The sequence below is a fragment of the Ictidomys tridecemlineatus genome, chromosome 13, assembly GCF_052094955.1.
Source record: "Ictidomys tridecemlineatus isolate mIctTri1 chromosome 13, mIctTri1.hap1, whole genome shotgun sequence".
Classification (NCBI taxonomy): Eukaryota; Metazoa; Chordata; class Mammalia; order Rodentia; family Sciuridae; genus Ictidomys; species Ictidomys tridecemlineatus.
The window spans coordinates 12,308,042-12,328,100 of record NC_135489.1 but is presented as its reverse complement, the minus strand read 5'-3'; the positions used below and the strand labels follow the sequence as shown (position 1 = coordinate 12,328,100).

The window sequence follows — 20,059 nt, the reverse complement described above, 5'->3', positions numbered from 1 at the left end:
TAATGAGGGACAGTATAAAATTATATATTAACAAGTGGAAAATTGAGTAAAAGCACATGATCAAGGTCTATTATCAAGTCATAAATCAATGTGAGCTTGTGGTAATATGGAAGGTGATGGAAATTGTGACTTGAGGTGGCCCTTGAGCAATAGGTAATATATAGATAGAGGGATATCATGGGTGGAGTGCACACACATCCTGGATTTTCCAGGACAATCTCAACCTATTATTATAGTAATAGCTACATTCATGACGTGATTACTGTATACTCACTGCTTTACATGTTAATTATAATCATCTCAACCATAAAGTTACCGAAATTCTCCCCATCTTTCAAACAAGCAAAGCAGGACAGAGGTGAAACAGCTTGCGGAAGATCCCATAGGCACAAGGGGGAAAATTGGAATTTGAACCCAGGTTTTGTGACTCCAAAGTTTTTAGCAGGGCACCACATGCTGACATCTAAAGCACCCTGAGGCTTGGCTCAGAATCTCTGGTTTCTCTGTGTAGGTGGGCTCAGCATTTCCCCTGAGCTGCACATTGCCACCTGTTATTGGTAAAGTTTATCATAAGGTCAGGGACTTGAGTCACTTCATTTTCCAAGGACACCATTTGTAGTTTAGATAAGACTGCCCTGAAGTGGGTAAAACCCAGCATCCAACCTTAGTCCTGGGTGGGGGGAGGACCAGGCTGTCTGAGTTCTGTACCTGGTGCTCGTCCTCTCCTGGCTGTGGCTTGCTCCTTGTCCATCCTATCCCCATGTTCTGCTCTTCGGCTCTTGTCCCTGACTCTTAACCTGCACCCTGCCCATGGCCAGGTACACACAGTCTAGGTGGGGATGCATATGGAGAGTCTTTAGATGCTTTGCTTCTCTGGTTCGCTGGGTTATTTCCTCATGATCAGAGGGAGGATAGGTAGAATGACACTGTGGCACTGCTCTGAGCTTCCTGCTGAGCAGAACAGAAGAGCCCATGGCGCCCCTCCTTGGCGTCCCTTCCATGAACATGAGTTTCTTCTTAGTGCATCTGGGAGGGAGGAGGGACTTGGTTCTCTGTAGCCTGCTGCTGTTCTTGTTGCCAACCTCTCCCTTGGGAGATGAGCCAATGGGAAGCCTGGGGAATCTTTCCTAGCCTTGGCACAAGAGTCCTGGGAGGAGTAAGAGTCTGAGGAGGAAGGAGGCAGGAGGAGCTGGAGCCCAGCAGTGCAGGAGGTGAGTGGCATTCTTACACACCCTGGGTTATTCCAGGCTTCTGAGTATGCTCAGACTCCCTAGAGAGATGAGCAGCGCCTGGTGCTCAAGGCTCTGCCTGTTGTGGGGCTTCACCTTCTGCCAAAGTAGCAGCTTCACTTCTATCAGCTACACTCCTGGCAGTCACATGCCACTGCTTGGTGAATGACAGCCTCATGCTCTCCCTTAAATCCATCTTCAGCCCCCTATCTAATATCTAGCTCCTACAGGGTTGTTGTGGAGTGATCTTTAGGGTTAGAGAGACAGTGGATGGGGATGTCAATCTCATTGGCCAATACAGGAAAATTGGCTATTCTTCATGTCATCAGCAAAAAGCTGTACAGATCCTGAAGTTGATAAAATAGCCTGCACAAGGAATATATTTAGTATCCAAATATCAGTGCCTGGATTTTCTATCTCTGGGAGTCACAGCAAAATTGAAAAACTATGTGTGAACGAATGAATGATGATTTGTGAGCTAGTCTTTCTGCTTCTTTGTTTTTTTTAAGCAAATGATTCAAAACCTGGGTGACAGTTGCACACCAATCCCAGGTCTAGAAATTACAGTACAATAATGATAATTCTTCCAAATTTCAGCTAGTTGTTGGACACTCCTTGTTAATTATATTTTACTCTTTGTCAATGAAGTTTAACAACTTAAATAATAGTGAGAGATTTGGATTTTATCTTCTATTTTAGTAGTTAATAACAGGCATTTTGGAGAATTTGATGGACTTATTCAGGGCCAGGAGTCCTCCAGAAAACACAGCGGGCGGGTTCAGTTGAGCTCTGGAAAATTTCTGTACTGACTGTGGTTATATTCTCTGACAGTGATTTGTAGCTTTCACATCTTTGCTAGTATTTTTATACACAATAAAAATCAACTGAAGGGAGCTGCTCATAGGGAGAAAAAGCACTATTTATATTTGTTAGGCTCTAACATTTGTGGTGGTTAGAACAAATATGTTAGCAGCAGGAAATCTCACATTTAATTATAATTGTATCTGGAAGATATTGACCTAAATTCTGTGACAGAATTTTCATGCTAACGTTGAGTAGAGACATTCACATTTATATGAGAGATAAATAAAATCCCACTGATTTCTCTATAGAGGTTTTGTACAACTATTCTGGAAGTTTTTCTTGAGAAGAAATGTAAAGTCTTCCATCTGAAGAGTGCTTTTAGAAATTGATAAGCAGTAGAAACAGGAAGCAGTAAATTTCACATCAGGGTGACTGAGCAGTTTCATTCATATTTAGTAAGTGAAGGCTGGGTTTGGGTTTGAGTTTGTTTCAAAATAAATACAGATTTCCTAATTTATTCTTTGGGAATAAATAAATTAAACAATTAAAATAAATTTGGGATTCTATTTTCCTCTCTGCATGTGGTTGTGTTGCCACGAGTATGTTAACTAGAATACTGGTAAAGAGATTAAAGCTTCCTGAGTGATCTTGGATGGGTACAAGTCCCATAGCCCCTAGATTTTCCTTGAAGGAGTAAGACATGCTGGTCAGGAATAACACTGGTCATCCCTCCACCTGGTCCTCCCTCTAGCCTTCCCACTCCTCTCCTTCCTCCTGCATTATAAGATGGACTTATAATATCATTATTCTGCCACCTTGTTCAGCTCCCACAGGACTTCACAAATATTTCTACCATCACAGTCCTCACGCTGTGGTCTACTTTTCAAACTCACTTCTAGATCATGGGGGTACTCCTGGGGGCAGGGGCAAGGACGGTGTCTTAACACTTTCTTGTTGCCCAGCGGTGCTTAAGTGAACTGAGGTGTTAGAAGTTTTAGAATTTTTTAATTTTTAGAAGCATTTAATTCGGACCATCATCAGAAACTTTGATGAGTTTATTGTCCTATTTCTTCTGAAATAAGGAATGCTTTCTTTTTGTCTCATTTCTTCCTTCTTTTCAAATGTTCTTTTCCTGTGAGAAGTCAAGAAAAATTTGGGCGTTGAAGGTGGCATAAAGAGGGGCAAAAACTAGAAAAGTGAGAACAGCCCTAATTTCCTCTTATGGAGGAGCTAGTGAGGGTAGCTACATTTAATCAATTGTATCTTGAAGAACTTTAAAAATAACTGTTTGACTATCAGCAAGAATTAAACCACTTTACGAATGAAAAGAACCAAGTTCTGTATGAGGCCATTACATTGAGTCATTAACTAATATGTTGATATCTATCATGAACAGTGAAAACAAGTACTAATAACATTTATGTTATTACTATAAGTCAGCCCTCTGTATCCTCAGCTCTCACATCTGTGGATTCAACTGACTGGGGATCAAAAATATTTAAAGAAAAAAATTTTGTCTGGTTCGAGGATCACAAGATCAAAGCCATACTGGGCAATTTGGTGAGATTCTGTCTCAAAATAAAAAATAAGGACTGGGAATGTGGCTTAGTGGTAGAGCACTCTGGGTTTCAACCCCTAGTACTAGGGGAAAAAATCTGTGCTGAAAACACGTAGTGACATTTTTTTCTTGTCCTTATTCTCTAAATAGTACTATATAGTAACTATTTGCATAGCATTTATGTTGCATTAGATATTAGAAGCAATCTAGAGATTCCAAATACAAAGGAGAATGTGTAAGGTTATGTGCAAATGCTATACTGTTTTATAGAAGGGGCCTGTGCATCCTCAGATTTTGGTGCCTGTGGGAAGTGCTTCTCCATGGATACTGAAGGATAATGATAGATTTAGGGTTAATACATGAACCAACTTTTGAGTTTAAAAGTAGGATGCACACAGTTATGTAACAAGAACATGCCTTAGGAGATACAAACAAAAGGCAGAAATACTTTTCCTTCCACATGTTGTTACTTGTTTCAGTCCCAAATCCTGCAGTCTACTGTGCACCAGGTTCCATAAAACCATTACACCATGTGGGTGTGTGAGAGGTTTGTGCAAACTGGTTTGGAATGGACTTCCTGTAGTGGTATAGTGACTTGTCATTCCTGTGCATGGGATGTACAGCACAGTGAGGAGCCTATTCCCAGACCCTCCCGCAGGACCCAGCAGGGGGAGGAGTGAGCCCTCTGCCTGGACCCAGGAGCCTGGCCTGGTGTCTTGGTAAAGTCCTTTTAAAGCCATGCACATTAATTGTTCCCTGGCACAGTGGTCTGGGTCTCCACTCAATCCAGGTAGAAATTAGGGTGGAGACAAGTGAAACTATTGCCTCCACACTTGAGTTACTGGAAGAGGTTCCTTGAGATTTGAGGCATCTATAATTATCTAAGGTAGGCAGGCCTGGTTCTGTTTTCCTCCCAAGAACCCTCACTCCTGCAGGGATTTTGGGCAGGACTGGCAAACTCTGGCTTTCTGTCCAAACCTATCTTGACATTTGATTTCATAAATAAAGTTTTAATGGAATACAGCCGTGTCTTATTTGTTTCCTTGCTTTCTACATTCGCTTTCATGTTATTATTGAAAACTTGAGTTGTAACAGGTGGCCAAATATAACCCACCAAGTCCAATATTTATTACTTGGTCTCCTGTAGTAAAAGCTTGCAGGCCTCCACTCTCAGGAGTTCCTGCCAAGACATGCTCTGTAAGATCCCCCATGATCCCTTCATCTTTCATTCAGCCGTAAGCGCTGGGCACCATGCTAAGCCAATCACAGAGGAGCTCCCCTTCACGTTCAAACTCTCAGCTTGCTTTTCGGGCAAGTTTTAGTTTCCAAGAGATCACTTCCTGTGTGCGTGTTCATCCCTAACCTACTCCCCCAACTACAAGCATCTTCATCAAGAGGGTGTGTTGTCCTTGTATTTTAATGAGCATTTCTTCACGCCCGGTGTGTGACTGTCTCAGTGCCATGTTCTCATGGGACCTGGCTTCTCTCTCTGTGTCTCTGTCTCTATCTTCTCTTTCTCTCTCACCCACACACACACACCCACACACAGACACACACACTGCAGGGTGAAAGACAGTGTTCCAGACCACGTGGGCATTACTGGTTCTTGCCTATGAAGTGAAGGCTGGGGAAGCGATGCCCACTTTCATCCTGGCAGAGGCAGGAGCTCACCAGAGAGCACTTGGGCTTCTCTGAGCCCACATGCGTTTTCTTCTTCCACAACTGAATTTTTGAAATCTTGTTTTATTTTATTCTTTACCTAGTTTCTCTTCTTCTTCTTTCTGTCCCTCCTGCTCTGTCTTTTCTATCTGGCCAGTGGCTCCCTCTCTCCTTCCCCTGCACCAACATGAACAGCTCCTGCTCCCTTCCTGCCCCGCCAGGCTGGGCCAGTTCCCACTTACCTGTCAGGTCCATGTTTCTGAGGGAAGCAGTTCCTGATCCCTCTGGTGCCCAACAACTTTAAGTGTTGTTCAAACAACTTCCCTTCTGGTAACTCTCATGCTACCTTGTAACTGCTCGAAATTTGTCTCCCTTAGCAGATGTGTGCCCAGGTAGGGCGGGAACTGGATCATTATTATCCCTAGTATCCCCACGTTATGGGCAAGCAGGCTCAGTACCTCCTAGGCCAGGGCTGAACAGACACTCAACCAATGAGCGGTTGAATGAATCTACCGAATGAAGGCAGGGAGAAAGGCCTCCAGATGAAGAGATTTGAATGGGTGAATTTATTAAAATAAATTCTACTGTAGTTGATATTCTTTGATTTCATGTATAATGCCAAAAAGTTCATGAATTTTTTCCCTCTGAAATAAAATAGAGATATTATTCTCTAATCTCTGGCCACATAGCCTTTGTGTGCTGATTCAAAACTCTCCTGAGATGTTCCACTAAAACAAACTCCTATTGAGATGGTTGTGTTTTAGGTGCTAGGAGACACCAGGACCTCTTGGCTATGCATTTGGGCTGAAAGGAATTGGGAGATTATGTATGTTAAGGAACTTAGTTTCACGGCAAGCTGCCTGTGCCCAGGGTTCAATTTGCCTTATATTCCTGGCATGATTTTGAACGGTATCTTCCAGCTGTCTCAGCCAGTTCTGGAAGCAGTTGGTGTGTGCAATTAGCTTTGATTTCCCAGCAGACCAATGTCAACCGAGGAAGTGTAATTTCTCCATCATGGAATTTCATTTTGATTTTTATACTGTTTTAATTGAATAATTGTACATTTACCTATTAGAATATTTATTCTGAAGTTAAAATATAACCGTTTATCGGCTTCAGCTAACTCAACATGGAACAAGACACTTCGCTATTCTGGGTCTGAGATTCTCACCAATGAAAGGACACACCATTCAGTCTCTTTTTGTCTCTGTGATTTCATTTATGGGAGAACTGGTTTCAGTGGCTAATCTGTGCTAGGATAAAGAATGCTGTAGTGACCCAGGGAACATGTGTATCATCCTGGTGGAGCTCAGAGTCTAGACTGGGTCTGAGCATCCAGCAAATACACTGTTTTATAAGGTTGCACTCTTCTAAGTGCTGGGAGGGAGGGCTTCTGAGCTAGGAGCAGGGGCCTGACATTTATGTCACAATTCCAGGTTTCATTGCTGTGAGAAGTCTCTGGGAAGGAAAAGAGCTTGGTCCTTTAGAAAAACCAAGAAACCCATATAATGGAAGCTCAGGGAGCACATTTCTTTCTTAGGGCCAAGTTGATGGCTTAAAGCAACACATGTCTAATATGCTCTATATACTGTGGGTGAAGGGGATGAGCATTGCGAAGCCCAACACTCCTTCTGAGGGCCCTCTGAAGCACTTGCTGGATTTGTTGTCTCTTCTAGTCTCTGTTGACTGCAGACATGATTGATGGCTGACATGTCATGTAGTCTCTGCCTCTGTCCTTACGTGCCTGCTCCCCTGTGTCTGTGTCTGAAACCACATGTTTTCTTCTGAGGGACCAATCCGTTATTGCATGTAGGTCCCACTTGGATGTTTTGAGATGATCTCAACTCAAGATCCTTAATTAAATCTGCAAAGATCCTATTTCCGAATACAGTCACATTCACAGGTGTTGGACTTATCTTTTGAGGGGAAATAATTCAACCCACTACAGGAGTGAGGAGGATAGGTTTTGAGAAGAGGCTGACAGTGGGAAAGATCAAGAACACAGGAAAGGGAAGGAGTCTCAAAAGGGGACTGAGGGGATCCACGTTAGGTTTGAAAGCATCACTGTCGGTGACATCAGAGAAGGGACACAGAGTGAGGCCAGTGAGACGCCTATTGCAGGAGTCCAGGTGAAAGATTTAGTGGCTCAAACAAAGGTCTGTCAGGAAGAATGGTGGGGAGGGGACAGCCCTGACCTGCACTGTGCAGGAGGAATCAGAAGCACTTGTCACTGGATTGCCTGAGGATGGAGGAGTGTTAAAGGTCACTCAGATTTCACACTTGAAAAACTGGGTGAGGGAAGGGCCATTTCCTGAGATGGGGAAGGATGGAGAGGAAGAGCAGGTTTGGGAGGAACATTCCAAATGCATGTTTTAATGTGAAGTGTTCAGCAGGCCTTGCGTATAGGAGTCCCAGGAGGGTTAGATGGGAGAGTCCTCAGTGTACTGCTTGGGAGGCATGAGAGTGGGTGAGATCTGTAGTGAGAGTCAGAAGCAAAGAGGGGTGGATATTTGGAACACAAAGTGAACAGGATGAGCCAACCAGGAGACTGCCAGGCCATGGCCTGAGCTTCGACAGACTTGCATCTGCCTCAGTAGAAACACCTGTGGGCGGTGGGCCTGAGTTATGTCCTCACATTTGAGACTCACTTGTTCTGTGATTTTGAGCCTTCAGTTTCTCTGCAGCAAAGTGCTTTGAAACAATTGCTTTTAAAAATAGGTGATTATGATCGGGTTTTTAAATCTTTGCCTTTTCATGCACAAATGTTTACAGGGATAAGAATCATTCAACGTAATGACATATCTTGCTGTGTTCGGCAATACATTATGGTTTTATTGTCATTTCTTAGTTACCCTTGCACCCATAAAAACAGCAGAGAGTTGTGGATTAGGATGTAGATGAGATTATTTTGAGGTTTGGCCATCTTCCTATTTTTTAGATTCATCAAGAAAAGAAGGAAATTTCTGCCATTTAGTCTGGTGTTAAACATATCCCGTCACCTTGGGACTTGAAGGGATTGGGGTTAGACCAGGAAGATGGAAGAAAATCCTGCTCCAGAGTCTGGGCACCTTCTCTAATATTCCACGGGCTCTGCCTTTCATTATCAAAATGTGCGCATGACTTTTCTGAGTTATTTCAGAATATTTTTGAAAATGAGTATCTCTATGTTGCAGCTTTGCATTTCAAATTTTCCTGCCACTTTTTTTTGAGAGAGAGAGAGAGAGAGAGAATTTTAATTTCTATTTAGTTTTTAGCTTTCGGCAGACACAACATCTTTGTTTGTATGTGGTGCTGAGGATTGAACCCGGGCCGCACGCATGCCAGGCAAGCACGCTATTGCTTGAGCCACATCCCCAGCCCCTGCCACTTTTTTTTTTTTTGAATAAGCATAAATGGTATACTAACAAATGAAACCAATTAACTACAACTTCCAGAAAGTAATTTTGCCACAATAATAAATTGTTCTATTATGTTTTTGTTGTTACTAGTTGAATATTTTAAAAATCTCCATCTAAAATGATTTCATATTTAAGCTAGTCTAAATATTTTAATACTTAAAAAATCAGCAAGTAATATCCTTTAAATTTATGAGAAGATCTAAAAATGGATTTCTTTTATTTAAAACTAATCCAAGATCTAAAAATGAATTTCTTTTATTTAAAACTAATCCTGATAAACTCATGGCCAGGAGTTATATTTGGTAGTGTTCAAATTCATCAGATATTTGATCTAAAGGATGACTACTAGACCAACACTTAAGTAATTGATGTGAAGGAATATAAAGCATTTGTGAAAAGCACTTTAAACAATAGGAACACAGAGAAGGAGTATAAGAGCTAAGGAGCTATAACATAGATGACTTTTTCTGAGGCTTTCAATTTGAATTTAGCAAAGCAGAAATTACTGGCCACTGGGCAAAGAATATTGTAGTTATTTTTCTTTGATTAAAATTATGTCTTTGGAATATGTACCATTACATTATTTTACTAAGTGAAGGACTAAGTTTTGTTTTAAATCCTAACATCCCACCATACTCTGCTTTGAGAATTCCATGACTTGGGAACATGTTCCAGGCTAAGGAACGCAGGAAAGAACAAGTTTGACCTGTGTTACTAAGTGGGTCACTATAAAGAATTGCGTTACAATACAATTGTAATTGTGCTGTATTTCCCAAGTTATGAAAACAGAAACTGGGCATGCCATTTACATGGCATAAGCTAAATACAAGACAGGCCCTAGAGTGAAACTTACCCAGCTTTCAGGGGGTAACAAATAAATTCCTGCAAGAGATGGATTCTTGCAAGGCATGACCAATATGTTACACTTGGGAGAATTTTTCTCAACTACTTGCAGCTTTGTTTGCCCAGGCAGAGTAGGTGGGATGATGGGGTCAGCTTGGTAACGCAGGAAGCCACTGTGTCTCCACCTGTCTGCACCCCTTCCCCAGGTTCTCCATGTGTAGGGGCTTCAAAGACAAATATGCTTCTGACTGATTCATAGTCAAGTAAACATTGAGTGACTAAATGGTTAGTCCCTTTCTCAAAGGACATCAGATTTCTGCTCCCCATCTATTTCCACATCCTTTATGGCTGCTCCCTCTCCTCCCAGGCTTCTGAGTGAAATGTCCCCAGGAAACTGCTTCCTAACCTTTCAGGATGGGCGGTTCCAGAGCGAGTATAGTCTCTTCTCCTTAAGAAACATGACACTCAATGTATTTTTAAAAGCATAGGGAGTAATAATCTTATCCTTTTTTCATAATGAGATGTTTTTCTTGAAAGAATTTTAAAACTTCTGGGGAAAAATTAGAATAAAAATAGTCAAAATATTTTGAAAGTTATGAGCCTATCAAATATTGAATACTTTAGTTATTAAGCCTACGAGCAAATGAATGGACTGATGAATGGAACATTTGGAGCTCAGACGTAGACTGTGATTTAGGTAAAATTTATCTTGTGGTGAATGGATATCTATCATTGTGATTATTATTATTAAATATACATATTCCCCTTATACCAAAGAATGACAATGTGCAAGAAAGCAAAATAAACTATCAGAGAGATGAGTAATTAGGCTTCAGATCACAAAGCAGGGGAGGAGTTTTTAAAAGGTAAGAGTTATGGAAGAAATCATATTTTGAGCTGCCCACAATTTTAAATAGTATTCATATAAAAATTATAGCCAGAAAAATTAAAAGGCAAACCACACATTGAAGAATTTATTTCTGACAAATAAATTTTCACTACCCTTAACTTTGTAAAGATTTAGTGCAAATTAATAAACTAAGTACTAATTTCCCTGTGGAAAATCAGAAGAAAGAGGAAATATAAATGACTAGAAAAAATATCTAACTCTTGTTGGACACTTTCTCATCCATCTTCCACCTCCCTCTTCTGAGTGAACTCTACCTGTTGACCTTTGATCGTGCTCCAGAGCTGCCTATGTCAGACACCCAGCATGGAGCCCTTCACCCTGCACGGTGCCAGGCAGCACCGTCTCTGTGCTCTGCATTGCAGCCAAGCTTTAGAAGCAGTGGCTCAACACCTGTTTTCTTCCCATCTTCAACTTTCACCAACCTTTCACCTTCTACAAAATGGTACCAACATAACACCATTGTAGCAAAATTGTGGTGTGAAGCTCATCACTTACTTCTATGATGTCAAACTCATTGACATCTCTGTTTCTGTTACCAGTCCTTCAGCAGCAGCCTCCCCAGAGCATGGCTGGTCACTCCATCTTATGCCCAGCCTTTCTTTTCTGAAACTTAGGGAAAGCACAGTCCCCAGGTTTCCTCATTTCCTGGATTCTTCTTTGAGTCTCCTGTGGTAGATCCATATTCCCTTGTCCAACTCCAAATGTCTGGCTGCCTCTGTGCTCAGTGCTGAGCCCTCTCCTCTCTCTATAGGTGATCTAGGCTGTTCTCAGGGCCTTTGGGACCCAATTCACGTGACCACCTCAGCATGCTCTTCTGAGTTTCACAGCCATAGTCCAACTCTGTGAACTGCTGGCAAGCACCTCAGACTTGAGTCCCCAAATCTCAGTGTTCTCTACAAAATCCCTCACCTGAACACTGCGAACACTTGTTTCACTACTAAAGCCATCTTCTTTCCTCCACTTTCCTCCCTTCCCATATTAAATTCCCTCCAGTTAGGCTGAAGATTATCCTTCCAAGAACCTGTTCTCTAGGGAGCTGCTAGACTATGAAATAAGTAGAAAGTAGAATAAGGAGGGGCTGGGGATATAGCTCAGTTGGTAGAGTGCCGGCCTTGCATGCACGGAACCCTGGGTTCAATCCCTAGCGCCACAATAAATAAATAAATAATTAGAAAGTAGGGTAAGGAAAAACCATCCCCAAACATCTTTTTAGTACTTAGCTTTTAAGGAGCTCCCTTTCCATCTGGAATAAATTGCAAATTCCTCTGGATAGCCTATGAGCCTCCACCTAGCCTGAGCCTTGCTTTCTCATCCTTCCTTGTCCCATGCCACACGTCTCCTAGATGCGGCTTCTCCCTGGAATGCTCCCTTCCTTCCCTTCTGCTCATCATGACTCCTACCTCCTCATACAGTCCAGCTCTACTCTTGGGTAGAGTTTAGATCCCGACATAGGTGTTCCTTAGGAAAACCCCCCTCATCTATACAGTCTCAGCAAATGCCTCCTATCCCATTATTCTCTTCTATTCTTTTCCTTCTGAACATTTATTACAGGGTGTGTTTCATGTTAGAATTAGTTTGGCAAATTTCAAACACCTGAGAAACAATCTTTCTTCTCTCATGTAATTAGAAGTTCACAGTTAGAGAGGTGGTTGCTGGCACCGGGGCAGGTGGTTTAAAGCTATTAGGACAGATGTCTCTGTGATTCCTTTGTTCTTTCCCTCAGAATTGTCCTCAAATCACAGGGAGACTGTTCTACTTAGCATCATACATTACAGGCAAGAAAAGGAAGAGAGAGCAAAAAATAAAATGGGCACAGAACAATGAAGTCATTTGCCTTCTACAAGAGTTTTCTGGAAGCCCCTCCCAAACGTTTCTGCTTTAATAACTATTGGCCAGAATCTAGATATATGTTCTATCCCTGTCTACAAGAGAGGTAGGAAATAGGTTTTTAAAACTGGTCACAATGATCTTTCCCATCAAAATTAGTTATCTTTAGAAAGAAAATTAGGAAGAATGTATCCTGGGCAAGCAATTAGCATCCTTGGCCACAGCATACATGTTGGTTTATTAAATGTGTTTTTCTATTAGACCTTCAGCTCCTTGAATCACATTTTATGAAGCCTCAGGTGGGAATCATATTTTATTTTTCAAGAAACATATACCCAGGATCTAGTAAGCTCAATAAATCATGGAACAAATCCACTTGCTGTTAACATGGTGTGGTGTTCCTGGACACACCGGGTGCAGGATGCTGTATGGAGGTGCCCAGGTTCCGTGGGAGGTAATCTTCTGCTCATGCTGGAGTGGACCCTACCGTAGCTCACGCTGCCAGGCTTTTCTTCTGAAATTATCACCTCTTTCTCCTACATCCTCAGAGATTATTCCAAGGAGCAAGCCATGATTTAATATCTTCTGACTGGAAAGTACACATCTGACCATGCTCTGATTCCTTCATCAGAACTTCTGGAGAGAGCCATGTGGCACTCCATCCTCCCCAGTGCACTCTTCAGCCTGTAGTCCCCGTAGCCCCCAGGCACAGGTTTTGTTAAAGTCACAGTAGCTCCCCCATGGTGGGCTCCCTGGTCTCTCCTCTGTTTCCAGGAGACCCTCCTCTCAGCATCATCGGTGTCAGCTGACAACCCCTGCCTCACACACCTTCTCCTTTGGCTCCTGGGGCTTCTGGTCCCTCTTTCCCGGTCACTTCCTTGCAGTATCTTCTACTGGCTTTGCCTCTTTACGTCTTCTAGGCTGCAGCCCTCCGGGGCCCCCTGCTCTCTGCCATGTCTCTCTTCCTACGTGATCGTATTTAATGCCCTGGTTGGCAACGATCTGCATGGTGATTGCTGCGTTCACAGCTCCAGCCCTGATCACTTACCTGGACTCTGTATAACTCTTACCTGGCAAAGCGTCTAGATAGATCATAGGTGACTCTAGGTTGACATCATCAAAAGAGAACTTTCGCTTCTCTCTCAGTTTCCTCCTCAGTACCACCCAAGGCATCTACCTTGTTACTCAATCCAAAGAAACGTGAGATATTGTCTACTCTGACTTTACCTTCCACATCCAATCCATGAGCAAGGGCTGCTAAACCTACCTCAGGCACTGAGTACTGCTTTCCCTTCTCCGATGCTCAAAGCCATGCTTATCCACCTCCTGTCCAGGTATCTCAGCCTCTCAGCTGTTCTCTTTGCCATTCTTGATTTCTATGGTCTATTCTTCACATAGTGGCCAGGTATTATTTGCTTTTCTTTTAAAGCTTCTAACTATTTTAAAATTTTAAAATTACAGAAATTTACAAAGAGAGGGCAGAGAGCTGTTGTGTATTCCTCACCTATATTCTCCTAATGCTAATGTCTTATGTGACCATAATGCAATAAATCACACCAGAAAAATAGCATTGTGTGATCCTGTTAACTAAACTGAAGTCTAAATTTCAGTTTTTTCCTACAGCAGAATTCCACCCAGATGCCCACATTGCAGTTAGTTGTCTTATCCTCCTTGTTTTCCTTCAGTCTGACATTTCCTTCATCCTCTCTTTTCTGAAAAAAAAAAAAAGCTATTGATCAGTTATTTATACTACCCCTTCCCCAGTTGGGCTTAGCTGATGTTTTGTTGTGGTTGGAAAGAGATTACCCATTTGGGGAAAGAATATTCTGGCAATGGTATTGTGTGCATCAAATCATAGGGTTCATGATGCCAGTATTTTTTATTAGTGGGGTATTAATCTTGACCACTTGCTTATGATAGTGTCTTCAGGTTTCACTACTATAAATGATTTTTCTTCCTTCTCTTTTTCTTTCTTTCTTTCTTTTTATTTTTCTTTCTTTCTTTTTTAAATTAACTTTGCAGTCAATAATTGCCTGTATGAGGGAGATATTTGAGACTATCCTAGTATTTAGCTTCTCCTCAAAATTTTGCCCACTACTTTTTGTATATATCATGGATTTTACCTGCAAGAATTTTTAGGTATTTGATTATTATTATGCTATTTTAGTTTTGGCAATTTTATGTTTTCCTCTATTTTACATTTCTTAATTAGGACCTCTCTGTGAAAGAGAGCTGTCATTCATTTATTCATTCATTTATTTTAAATTCATTTATCTAATTATGTCAGTACAAACTCAAGGACATTTATTTTATTCTATCCAGTATATAAAACAATGTTATAGATACAATATATTACAGATATAGAAGGGCAGATGTGTAGATTGATGGATAGGTGAATTTGATTAAATTTTTCTATATATTAAGATGATTCGTATTTAAACAAAAATTTCTAAGTATAGCTCTTTTTTTTTTTCATATTCTCACTTTCCATAGGTCTGTATTCTACATCCTCATTAGCACTTATTATTGTCAGTATTTTTAATTTTAGATATTTTGATAGGTCTGTGGTTTTGATTTGCATTTCACTAATGGCTAAAGAAGTTGGGAACCTCATCTGCTTCTTTGCCATATCTATGAGTCCTCTTTGGCAAGGTGTTAATATTTCCCAACAACATGTACATTTGCCATCTCTCCTCAACATCTTTTATTGTATTATTTTATTTATTTATGTCAGCGGAATGCATTACAATTCTTATTACACATATAGAGCATATTTTTTCATATCTCTGGTTGTATACACAGTATATTCACACCAATTTGTGTCTTCACACCTGTTCTTTGGATAATAATGATCATCACATTCCACCATCATTAATAACCCAATGCCCCCTCCCTTCCCCTCCCACCCCTCTGCCCTATCTAGAGTTCATCTATTCCTCCCATGCTCCCTCTCTCTACCGCACTATGAATCAGCCTCCTTATATCAAAGAAAATATTCGGCATTTGGATTTTGGGGATTGGCTAACTTCACTTAGCATCATCTTCTCTAACTCCATCTATTTACCTGCAAATGCCATGATTTTATTCTCATCTCCTCAACATCTTACACAGAGCACATCTTTCAAATATTAACTTAGTTCAGTGTATCTTTTTATTTTATGGGTCTTGATTTTGGGGTCATGTTATAAAATTCTCGTTGTTCAGGTCATGGAAATATTCTGTCAGGTTTTCTTTAAAAATTTTATAGTTTTATGTCTTATATTTTAGGCTTACATCTATGATCCATTTCTTTTTTAAATTTTTGTATATTATGTGAAGTTTTTTTTCCTGTATGTATACATAACTGTTTCAAGACCATTTTGTTGAAAAGACAATACTTCCTACATGAAACTGTCTTTGCACACTTGTTAAAAACAGATTGACCATACTTTTGTGGGTTTACTTCCATGCTTCAGTCTGTTACAGGGATTTATGTATCAATACCATACCGTCTAGATTATTAAATCTTGAAATTGGATATTATGATTCCTCCAAATCTATTATTAAACATGATTTTAGTCATTCTGTTTCATTTTCTATTTCATTTAAATTTTAGAATTATCTTGTCTCTGTGGATGAAAACCTCCGCTAGAATATTCATAGTAATTATGTTAAAACCTAGAGAAATTTGGGGAGAATTGAAATCTTACTGTGTTGGATCTTCCAATCTACAAACATGGTGTGTTCTCTATTTATTTAAGTCATGCTCTTTTCTTTTTCAGAGTTTCATGGTTTTTATCATATAGATCTTGTATCTATTTTGTTAAACATATACACACACCCCTTTTTTTTGCATTGAAAATGCTTTTGTGTTTTTAATTTTAGTTTCCATTTGTTTATTCTATTTCATGGAAATGCAATTGGTTCTTTTGTCTGTGGACCTTGTGTCCTGCATCCCTATCAAACTCCATTCCTTATGAGTTGTAGAAGCCTTCTGCAAGACTTGTTGGAATTAATTCATACATGCATAATCATGTTTTCTGTGGGTTTTGGTACAATTTTACTTACAACCCATCATGTCCTTGACTTCTGGCCCTATGTTGAATGAGCTTGAGGGTTCCAGCAGCTCAGCCATGACAGCCCCACCACAGGGTCACTTGGAGACAGTGTGAGAACAGAGAAAGTAGGGAGAAAATATTTCAGAGGGATTTCCCTCTCACTGTCAGCATGATTTGGAGCTCTCTTTGCTATTCAAGCCAAAACAACAGGGTTTTTCCTGGATCATACTCTGTTCCACAGTGCTATGTTCAGGATGGTATTAAGGGTGTGTGTGTGTGGGGGGGGGTCAAACAAACAACAACAACAACAAAACCCCTCTTCATTGACTTTATTGTGCTTAGAATTCTGGTCTTCTCTGGTTTAGCATTTTTAAGCATCTGTCTATGCATTCTTCCCAGATTTTGTAGGAGAGTCTCTGGGAGATAAAGGGAGGATTGTGTTTACTCAATCTCCTTTTCTCCAGGTTATTAATATAATGACTCATACTGATTCACTTCCCAATACTTATCAGTCTCACATTACTGATATGAGCCTTTCTTGGTTGTGATGTATTATTCTCTACATTGCTGAGGCTGGCTTTGAACTTGTGATCCTCCTTGCAATGCTATCTTAATGCCCAGTGGCCAATCTGGAGCTATCCAGAGAAGGATGTGGACAATCTCAAAGATTTTTATTTATTGGTTCTGCTCAGTTTTACAAATGAATTGAGCAAGGAAGAGCAAAGGACTTCATATACAAACTTAAATGGCAGAACAGAAGTTCATTGGATTAGACAAAGAGGAATGAAGGGAAGGGAGAAGGGATGAGGACAGTAAAGGCAGTAGAATAAATCAGACATAACTTTCCTTTGCTTATGTATGAACACATGACCAGTGTAACTCCACTTTATGTACAATCATGAGAATGGGATCCTTATCGGAATGTGTTGTACTCCATGAATGTATAATATGTCAAAATGCACTATACTGTCATGTTTATATTAAAAAACCAACAAACAAAAAACTTACACGATCCTTTCCCTCTATTTCTTACCTCTCTGTGATTTGCCTTAAACTCTGTAGTCAGGAGGGGCAGATTTTAATTTATTCTGAAAGTGGAAGATTATAGATAGAAGTTTTTAAGCTACCATTGTTAAGGACAAGAAAAGTAGAAGATTATAGATAACTAAGTACATCATTTACATTGAACTTTACCACTGGAATTGATCAAAATAATGCTTAATGAATCTGAAAGTTCAGAATATTTATTCTTCATGAAAGATAATAGTATTCAGATATAATGATAGTATAATTCAGCAGATCAAATGGAACTATTTATCACTTTCTTCAGGATGTTAAGAAATTACAATTGGATCTTATTTGGGAAACTCCTGCATTAGTCTGTTCTATGAACACTTATATGTGCCTCATCACATTGTAATGGTCATAACCAATAGAAAATGAATACTAAATTTCCAAAAATTGAATCATTAATGTTGCTTCTTAATGACATTTTCTGTTTTAATTCTTCTACTTCTATGATGTTAGCATTCATTTTTCTGTTGTTTGTGACTATAACAATGTAACGAGGCACATATAAGTGGAAGCCAAGGAGGTCTTGGTATTTGGAATTCTGGTGAGAAAAGATGAATGGTTGCCTGCACTTAAGTGTCTGAGAAGAACAATATATCATGGTATTTACTGCCACATGAAAGGTAAGATTATTCATTTCACAAGTAGAAGAAAAGAAGACGGGGCGGGGGGAAGTAGAGCAAAAGGAGAATGGAGTCAATATTTACATGTAAACAAGACACATAGACTTATTGAATATTTTGTGCCCTTCCCACAGTAAAGCAACAAAGAATATACCAAGAAATAAAAATAGACCTAACAAGCAATCCCTTAGAATGAATTACCTTAGTTACAGCACACAATTAAAGCCTGGGACTTGCTACTACAAGATTTTATTCAAATAGATAACTTAGATAGATTGGAAGGATTAGATATGGTAAACACAGTTTATTTAAAATTTCAATGCATGAAATTTGGAACAAACAAACAAAATATAAAACAAACAAATAAAACACAAATGGCACCAGCTTCCAGATTGGAAGCTGAAATTGGCTGAACTATTTTAGGATGTGCAGGGAATTTTCCTTAGTTTGGAAATACTACCACACCCAGCACCCACTGGCGTACCCTTTCCATCAGTATTCCATTACTGGAGTATTTTTGTATTTCAAACAGAATCCACATCTTCCTCTTCTAATGCCTCATGTAATCTTAAATTTCTCCCTAGTGCTGGCCTCAAATGTCTCTCAAGTGGAAGCTGCTCATCTCCCTTGTGTTCCTTAACTCAGCCAAGAGAAAGTGAGAGCTTCCTTCTGGCTCTCCATCATCATTTTCAGTTTTTTAAGAATCATCTTTTCCTGCCCTTCTTCCTTTAAATCTATAAACATCTACATCAATTCCTTTTTTCCAACTTTGTTGTGACTATCTGCCCAACTCTTAAACTATCCCCTAAAAAGTCTTTGACGATGATTATATCTTACTGACTTTTGTATAGTCCACATTCCTCTTAAACGTGCTTAATGTCTTGTATTCTAGTGCATTGATGTCCAAAACCTTATATTCCATCAAGCCTTTTGGTTTCCTTTCTGTTCATCCTGTGAAGATTTACAGTGCTCATCAGTTACAATAGTTTGAAGTGGGAGCCCCATGGGTTGATGTCCATGGTCCTGAAACAATCTCTGTACTCTGGAACAGTTTACTCTTTATTATGCTGTGTCTAATCTGAACTTCATGGTCCAGCATTTCAACTACACTCTCACTATCACATCTTCTTTCATAGTCCACAGACAACCATCCATTTTCTCTGCCCTGTTCTTGGGCTGCCAACTTTTACTGCAGCAAAATCACATCACTGTGTTACTTGGATCCCAGAAGTATTTAATTCCTAGTCATGATTAGTTGACTAGTCAGTCTAAGTTTTTTTAGACTTTGAATCCTTATTATGGTTATCCTTCAGGAATTTCTCAAGGGTTCTTCCTTATCTGTTTTTTCTTCTTTTTGTTTTTATCCATTGTCTAGGAGTCTCACCCATGGTTTTAACCATCTATATGTTAAAGACCCATTCATATCACTAAGCACTTATTTCATAGACTTGAATTTCACAGACTTGAATTTTCAACTAGATGTCTATGGGCAACTTAAATTTGCTGTATTCTAAGCTGATCAAATGATTCCCCCTCCCTCCATCATACACATTCCGCCTGATGGATTTTCTCTCCCTGTTAATGATATCATCATCCAGCCAGCCAGCAGAGTCTGAAGTGCTTACACCCCTCAGCACGAGGTTACTAGTATTTGCTGTCTACACACAAAGCTCATGCACATTGACTCCCATGGGCTTTTACTCATTCTGTTTTCTTCCTGAAATGCTTCTCATCTTCATTTCCCAACATCCAGGTCAGATGACAATTCATTAAGATTCCCACTTCTAATTGATGATTTCTTCCTCAGTGATTACACTTTCTTGGCTTTCTTTTCTAATACTTACCCTGGATCATGACATTAATGCAATATCTTTTATTCATTAGCTATAATATACATGAGGGAAGAAAGAGAAGGAAGTCTTGGTTTCTGGCCTGAATAAGTTTGCTTTCCAATACCTAGAGTATAACTTTACCATGATGAGTATCCAAGTGTTGAATTTGAGCTTTTGTTTTTTCAATCTTAAAAATATGAAAAAAAATCATTTAAGTAGCTGTAAAACTACTATGAATAAAAACTTTCTAAGATTGGCAGTCACAATA

General features: G+C 39.9%; 1 protein-coding gene across 1 annotated transcript in view; it reads left to right on the top strand.

Moving 5' to 3' along the window:
• The first annotated feature begins 1,069 nt into the window (after positions 1 to 1,069).
• Positions 1,070 to 20,059, top strand: part of Serpinb7 (serpin family B member 7) — a 52,133-nt gene continuing 33,143 nt past the window's right edge. The window contains exon 1 of the mRNA XM_078029913.1: positions 1,070 to 1,211. The gene's annotated coding sequence lies outside the window, so the exon portion shown is untranslated. The remainder of the gene's footprint in view (positions 1,212 to 20,059) is intronic.